The following is an 8,753-nucleotide window of genomic DNA, read 5'->3' as shown; positions in this document are numbered from 1 at the left end:
CGTCAGTGTTTCCGTCAGCATCTTTATTAGAGTCTTCGTCAGTGTTATCCCTGTCAGTAGCATTATATTTTCTGCTGGCAGTGTCATCGTTTCCATCAATGTCATCTTCATCGCTGGCTCTTCTTCTGCTTCAATGCTTTAGAAATCTTCTTTTGCTTCAGTGCTCCAGCAATCTTAGCTTCCTCATTTTGGATTTGTTCTCTTTTATTTTCTACGAATTTGATTATTAAATTTTGTTAGGATGTTAGTTTAGGGCTAATGTTCTCTTCTATTGTTAGTGAATTTTTGTGAGTCTGTTTGTAAATTTGTTAGTTAATTTCTATAAATCTATTGGTTTAGAGTTGATATTATGTGAATCTGAAAAAAGAGTCCGAGTGTGAATATGATTTGTTTTGATATTGTTAAAATTGATTATAACTGTTTTTAAATTTTGCTGCTGTAAATTTTTTCCTTTTCTCTCAATTTTTAAAATTTTTTTTTTCAAATTTAAGATTTATTGAGGTACCCGACCACCCAAACCAATCCAATTCTAAATTAATCGGTTTGGATTAGTTCGGGTCTGTTTTCAAAAAACGCCTTACCCGATCTAAACTGGCCCGGCGATAATTTAATTAATTCAGTTCTAATTTGTCCTCAAACCAGATCTAAGCCGATTTTTAAAATAGGTTGCTAAACCCTAAATCCTTAACGACTAATTTGCGTGGTTGCTTAAAGATTGGTCACCAAATTAAAATACCAATTTCTAATTTTTAGTAATTGATTTTCAATTAGGGCTATAAAACCAATGACAAATTAGATTAGTCACTAATAAATTGTGATTTTTTTTGTTGCTATTTAGTAACCGACTATATCGTTTGGTCTCTGATAGCAACCAACTATATTTTCATGTTGAATGCTAATTCAGTCACTAATTGTTCAGTTTTTAAATCAATCACTAATACATTACTTTAAAATATTAAAATCGCACTATAAGAAAAATGCTAAATACTGTCAGATTTAACATTAGACATTAGCAGCGAATTTATTGGGAGATTTGGCAATAAATTTGTCGAATAAAAAGTTACTATTGGATTTGATTTTCTGACGGCAAATTCGCCAGTAATAATTGAAGAAAAAACAAGAAAAATTGGTGCCGAGATTACCGTGGAATTTACCGTCGGATTTATCCACCGGTAATCACTGATTAGTGCAACGTTGCGTTTTGGTAACTTTCAAAGCATTACCGTCGGATTTTTCCACCGGTAAATTCGATAGTAATCTTGCCCTAAATTCGAACCGCGAATCCTTTCTTCTCTCATTTTCGAACCGCAAACCCTTTCTTCTCTCTCTGTCTCTCGCTCTCTCTCTCTCTCTCTCTCCCTAAACCACCTTCAGCAGCCCCTTCGCCAGCATCGGTCACCACCAACTGCGTCTAAAGACTGCGTGAACTCAGTTACGTACTCCTTGCGACGCGTTTGTTGCTTTGTCGCCGCCGTTTTCGTTCTCCTATAAGGACCCCTAACCCCTTTTTGAACTCTAACCCTAAACCCTAATTTATGGTGTTACATATGTTTTTATTTTATTTTGATTTTGTTCTATTTTTATTAGATTTTAGGGTTTGTTCTGTTTTTGTTTGTTTATTCTGATTTTGATTTTATGATTTATTATAAATTTATTATTTTATTTTCATTTTAAAATGTTTTATTCCTAAATTTATTATTTTCTTTATGATTTTTATTCTACTTGTTATTAATTTTTTCTATTCTTGATTTTTGTTTTGATTTTTAGTTTGTTCTTTGACTTTTGTTCGGAGTAATGTTGCTGTGACCTGTGAGAGTTGCTTTTTGTGGATGTTGTCGAACTAGACTGTGGTGATTGGACAATGTGATTGGGTGAGACTGTGACTCTGTGAGACCTCCTCTTTGCCTCCAGATCAAGTAAGACCTCCTCTTTCTCCCTTTGATTGTGACTTCAGTTTCCTGCTCCCTTTATTTTTTTATTAAGTACTGTAATATTGTTCAATAAATCTATTGTACACTTGTGCTATATTGCTTTTTTTTTATTTTGTTATTTGATTTAGGAATGTAAAAATGATGATCTGAATTATTAAAATTTAAAATGATTATTGAATCTTCTTTACCAAATTGAACTGAATTAATTTAGTTGATTTTACTCTTATATATCTTGTTTTAGATTGATTAAATTTTGCTCTCCTATATGAAAAGTATGAAAAGAGATGTGAACTTTTATTCTTTTATACAATAACTTATTGACATAAGAAATAAAGTATGATATGAATGTGATTATCTAATTAGGTGTCTTATGATCAATAGAGATGGCTTATGCGATTGAAATTGTTAGTGATATAATGATGGTGCTTGATTATTTATTTTGATTATTATGATTTAAATATGTTTGTTATTGATGTTGTTGAGTATTTTCTTTTTAATTATTGATGGTTTCAGTGGCTAAGAGAAGGGGGGGTTGAATCTTAGCCCCTTTTTCGCTTGCTAAAACTTGCTGGACTTTAGATGAGACTTTTCTGTTTTATCTCGTCCCTAGTCACGAGACATTTTCATTTTGTCTCGTTACTTGGCATGAGACATTTCTGAAGTTGCATCTTAAAAACAACCGAAGTTAAGTAGGAGAGAGAGAGAGAAAATAACACCCAGATATATCCTGGTTCAGCTGCTAAGTGCAGTGCAGCCTACATCCAGTCTCCATCACAACAATGATGGAATTTCACTATAATACTCCAGATTACAACTTGTAAAGTGCTAACCCAACTTACAAGGGGATTCCCACAGAATCATGAAACACAACACAGATGTACAAAGGAACTCTAAGACATCTATGGCTTTTTTCTTTTAATTTTGCACTCTCTGCCTTTTTCCGCTCTATGGCTTTTTCTTACAAACCTCACTGTTTGCCTTTTTCCATGAGACTCAAGACATGACAAAATTAAACAGAAAAATATTAAACAGAAGACATTGAAGGAGAAGAGAACTGCTAGCTTAGGTAGCTCTGAGAACTCTGTGCCTTGCACTCTCAAATCTTACTCCTTGAATCAAACCATGACAGTTCACCTCTTTTATAGAGAAGTGAAGCCTTCACAGTTGAAACACAAACCCGAGCTCAGCTTCCTTTCCTTCAACAAAAACCGGTTCGGCCATACAGAGAGAAGAGGTAACCATGTAAAAACCAACATGCAAATACCTCTAGTCCTTCCTTGGTCATCACTCTTCATCAATCCGAGCGCTCCATCCTTGGCTTCCTCTCCAAGATGGATTTCTGGCCCTTGATGCTTCATGATGATGATGACTTCATCTGCTTCAATCTCTGCCTTCAACCATCACTTCGCCACTCTAGCTACTCCCTGTGGTGGTTGATCAGAAACGAAGACAAGCCACGCCTCCAAGATCTTTCTGCTGGCCAAATCTTCTTCCTTCCTTTTGTGTATGAAGGATCCGAGATTACCTCACCAAATCTTACCAGATTAGGTGATAATCTTAGCCACAGCATACTTTTCTTTTTCTTTTTCGTGCCATCAACTCGATGGTCTTTAGCCTTGCTTTTCTTTCCTTTTGGTAGCTCCAAGTAGCTTCCATGGCTTCCTGTGTAATAACCGAAGAAACAAGAGGAAAGGGATGAGAGAGAAGAGAGAAAATATTCAATGGATTTGAACAATAATCAATGAACAAAGAGAGAGAAAGTAAAAGTTAATTCAAGTTTCCCACTTCCCTTTGTTGAGTAGCGTGTAATGTCATAATAGCCATCAAATCAATCTTCTCTCTCTTTCTTATGTTTCCAATGCATTAATTAAATTTGAAATCCTTCATAATAATGAAGTGGAATCCGTTGGAAGCATTTAGGCATTTCATTTGCTTCATGGATTCGAATAAGGCATGGAAACATTCATCAACATTGGGCTTGGTAGCAATAGGTTTCATTTTGGCCTAATTAGTAACAATTTCTTTCCTGATGGATTTTGAATCAAACATAGGAAGCTTTCTTTGGGCTTGGAGTAACAATATTAATCTAGCCCAGTTAATCAAAAAATTCAGCCATATATCATTGAATATTTTTGAATCAATGCTGAATTGGAAAGCAAATTCACACTTGGGCTGCAGCATTTTATTTTATTTTCGGCCCATTTCAGTTCCTGCATTACAAAATTATTAATTAGCATATAATCAAATAACATTGTATTAATAATTTTGTAATTAGATATTTTAACAATGTTTGTTCATCATAAAAATTAATTTGGAGTTTTCCAAACTCATCAATCTCCCCCTTGATGACAAACATTATTAAAATTGAAATGGAAAGAAATTAAAGATTAGAGTACAAGTACTCCCTTTGAGGATTGAATTTCTTCCCTTTCAAAGTGTCACATGGCTCCCCCTTAATATGTGCTACTATACCAAGGGAAGCATAAAACCTGTAACATTTTGATCAAGCTCCAAAATAACAATGTTATTCAACATATTTATTTGAAAATGTTGAATGCTTGATCTATGAGCAGAGTTTGGTGATAATCAAAACTTATTTGTTATCATAATTGATTTTCTGCTCAAACATTAAAAATTACAAAATTCAACAAAAATCCAAACATTTTTCTGTTCAACATATCAGAGCAAACTAACATGAAGAAAAATATTTGTAGAGCAAAATAAGGCAGTTTTTGATGTTTTAAACAATTTTACAGGAACTGCCAAAAATTACATTTTCAAATCAATAAGCCTATTAATAATTAATCAACATCCAGTCATCAAGCATAATTATAAACCAGATGCCAAATCAGAATTAACTAAACATGATAAACCAAATGCAGTTGGAACAATGCAAATATTATCAGCAACTAATAGGCATCTTTCGAACAAGAGAGATCACGAATTTTCAATTTTGAAAATTTCATCTCTGTTCCTATTCTTCTTATCCCCTGTTTTTCTTTGTTTCCAATTTCAAATTTAGGAAACTTATTTTCCTTATTTTCCTCCCCCTTTTGTCATCATGGGGGGCACCTGCACAAGATAACACATGAGGAGTACCACAGGATAAACATAATAACAAGTCAACAAAATAACATGAGTGTTTCAAAGTATCACAGAGCAGGGAGTTTGTAGTTACACTCATACAAAAAAAAGGATTGAGCCTACTTGAGCCAATATTAAAATAAAAATTAATCATCAAACAAATTATAATCAGAATCTGCGGCATCTGCATCACTGCCAGCGCCCAGATTTTTTTCAAATTTTCCAGCATCATACCCACTCGCTCTTTGCATCTGCCCCAGGCACGTTCATTTTCATATGCTAGCTTTCGAGCAGCTCTATGGAATTGAATCATGAGAGTGGACATATTGGAGAATTCGGTGAGGATTTCCCTTGTGGACTCAGTGGCTTTAGAGGATTCAAACTGGCTTTCAATATCACTGTCCATTGGCATTGGTTTCTTGCTCTTTGTTCCTGTTACCGCACCACCACCTTTGATCATGGAAGTTTTGTTTTCCACAGATTCATTTGTTAAATCTACCTTATAGTACTCAAAAATACACGTGAGAAACATTCCATAAGGCAGATTTGCCTTTTTGGTACTTCTCACACAGTCCCACATATGTCTGATCATAAGATAAGCAAATGAAATAGGAGTAGAAGTAACAAGGGCAAAAATGATTAAAGAATCAGATACAGTTACCCTATTGTGAGAACCACTCTGTGGAGTTAAAATGTGGGTAATGATGCGATGCAGCAATGAATTTGTTGGTCCAAGAGCTTTATGAGTAGGGACCGTGCCATCTAATCCAGACATGTTTGCACAAATATGGCTGAGAACCTGCTTGTAAGTTATCCCAACATGATCATTCCATTTGTCATTCATGTATACCTTTGGTCCCTCGTCCGAGTACCCGAGGGCAGCACCCAGGGTTTCAGAGTTCAGAACCATATGCACACGTTTCACATAAGAATGGAGAGCACCATCAATCATTCTGAGGTTCGCATAAAATTGCCGAACCAGTTTTGGATATACCATTTTGTGAATGTGTAGCAGAGGGGACCACTTGAGGTTATCAAACATAGGTTGCAAGATAATTCCCTTTGTTGACAGATAATCAAGGTTCACAAGGTAGGAAAGACAGATATGCCTCTTTTCCAGAATTTCTTGATGAAATTCATAAAATGCACATGTCAGAAATCTGGATGGATCAAAATGAGAATGAGGCTTGTGAAACCTGTTCTTGAACTCCAGTGACTCAAGGTTCGCTGGTTCCCTGGTTTCATGCAACACGAAACCTTTGGGCTTCTGAGAGCTTTTTCCTGATGTGTGTGGTGTGGCCTTCTTTGGTGATCGCGGCGGTGGAGAAGGAACGGGTGACGTCTGAGACGATTCTTCATCAACACTGGGCTCCTTGTTTTTGCCACGGCCAGAACTCTTGTGAGCAATCTTCTTTCTCATGGTGGGAGTTTGCTTGACGGATTGAGAGGGAGAGGATGAAGATGTAGAGTGAATGTGAATATGAGTATGTGTTTGTGGAGTGAACGGTTTTTGAGAGAGATTGATTCTTCCACTTTTTCTTGAGGCGGTTTTCTTTTTTCATTATGGAGAGAGATAATGGGGGTGGAAGAAGAAGGGTTGGCCGAAGTTGAGAATTGGAGGGAGGTTAAGGGAGCATTAAATGTTGATTGGAGAGAGAGATGATGGGAGTGGTTAATGGTCATTATGTGCGGTTATTAACCAAGGCGGTTTCCCAAGAATTTGAAAAGAAGATTCCTTGAATCAAGGGATTATTTGGAGAGAGAAGGATTTGATTTCATGTTAACTACTTCCAATGAGATATGAAATGACACTCAAAATATTTGATCATCATAAAGTGAGGAATCATTAAAAAATTCAATGAGGGGTCAAACTTGATTATGTGGGCCCATTAGAAGCTAAGTCTGCGCAGCCACCCCCTGAATCAAAGCTCCTCCATCACGCCTTGTTTTCATCTCGTCCATTCCTACGAGATAAAACTGGACAGTATCAAAAATTCACAAATTCTCAACATTATTTAAATCAATCATTCCCAAACTTTTTCTTAACAAACAGAATCTATCTTCACAGAGGGGTTTTGTAAAAATATCAGCAAGTTGTTCTTCAGATTTTACAAATTGAATATCAATAGTACCCTTTTGCACATGTTCTCTAATGAAATGATATTTAATTTCAATGTGCTTTGTTCTTGAGTGCAAAACAGGATTTTTTGAAATATTTATTGCACTCATGTTATCACAGAATAAGGGTATGCTATTGATCTTTAATTTGTAATCCTCCAATTGAGTTTTTAACCAAATTAATTGCGAACAACAAGCAGATGCGGATATATATTCAGCTTCAGCTGTGGATAGAGCCACTGTGGCTTGTTTCTTGCTTGACCACATGTTGAGCGAGCTTCCAAGGAAGCAACACATGCCCGAAGTACTCCTTCTATCCACTCGATCTCCCGCATAATCTGCATCACAAAACCCTACTGCACAAAAGTCATCAGATTTTGGATACCATAAACCATAATCACATGTTCCCTTAATGTACCTAATGATGCGTTTAACAGCCGTTAAATGGGATTCTTTTGGGTGAGATTGAAATCTTGAGCATACACCCACACTTTGAACAATATCCGGTCTACAGGATGTAAGATACATTAGTGAACCAATCATTCCTCTATACCGTGTCTCATCCACATCTAGGCCATCATCATCTTTATCAAGTTTAGTATTAGGATGCATTGGTGTTCCCATTGATTTGGAATTTTCTAAGCCAAATTTCTTTATCAATTCTTTTGCATACTTGCCTTGGTGAATAAATGTACCGCTAGGAGTTTGTTTAATTTGGAGGCCAAGAAAGAAAGTTAGCTCTCCCATTAAACTCATCTCAAACTCACTAGTCATGAGTTTTCCAAACTCTTCACACAAGGATTCATTGGCCGATCCAAACACAATATCATCCACATAAACTTGAACAAGAAGGATATCATCATTAGAAACTTTAATGAACAAAGTAATGTCGGTGGTTCCCCTTTGAAAATGATTTTCTAATAAGAAGGCACTAAGCCTTTCATACCAAGCTCTAGGGGCTTGTCTAAGGCCATAAAGAGCCTTTGAAAGTTTAAAAACATGATTAGGAAAATCTTTATGTTCAAAACCGGGGGGTTGAGCCACATACACTTCTCTATCAATAAAGCCATTAAGAAAAGCACATTTAACATCCATTTGAAACATTTTAAAACCCTTATGGGCAGCATAGGCAAGAAGCAATCTAATTGCTTCCATTCTAGCTACCGGAGCGAAAGACTCATCAAAATCAATTCCCTCTTCTTGATCGTAACCTTGGGCCACTAATCTAGCCTTGTTACGAACAACTTGTCCATCCTCACCAAGTTTATTTTTAAAGACCCACTTAGTACCCGTTACCTTCATACCATCCGAATAAGGTACTAATGTCCAAACCTCATTCTTGTCGAATTGAGCCAGCTCCTCTTGCATAGCCCTAACCCATGATGGATCTTCAAGAGCTTGTTTGACATTGTTGGGCTCCATTTGGGACAAGAGAGCAAAGTTGCTAGGTTCGGTTTGCCTTTTGGTGGAGGATCTTGTTGTTACACCATGAGAGGGATCACCAATGATGAAATCATGAGGATAACCCCTCATAGACTTCCATTCTCTAGGTTTTCGGCCAGGTGTTGAACTTTGATGAACTTCTGATGGTCTCACTGTTTCAGTTTCTCGTGTCTGCTC

Source organism: Arachis hypogaea, chromosome 19 (genome assembly GCF_003086295.3).
Source record: "Arachis hypogaea cultivar Tifrunner chromosome 19, arahy.Tifrunner.gnm2.J5K5, whole genome shotgun sequence".
NCBI classification, from domain to species: domain Eukaryota; kingdom Viridiplantae; phylum Streptophyta; class Magnoliopsida; order Fabales; family Fabaceae; genus Arachis; species Arachis hypogaea.
The sequence above is the reverse complement of the archived record's forward strand: the minus strand, read 5'-3'. Positions refer to the sequence as shown.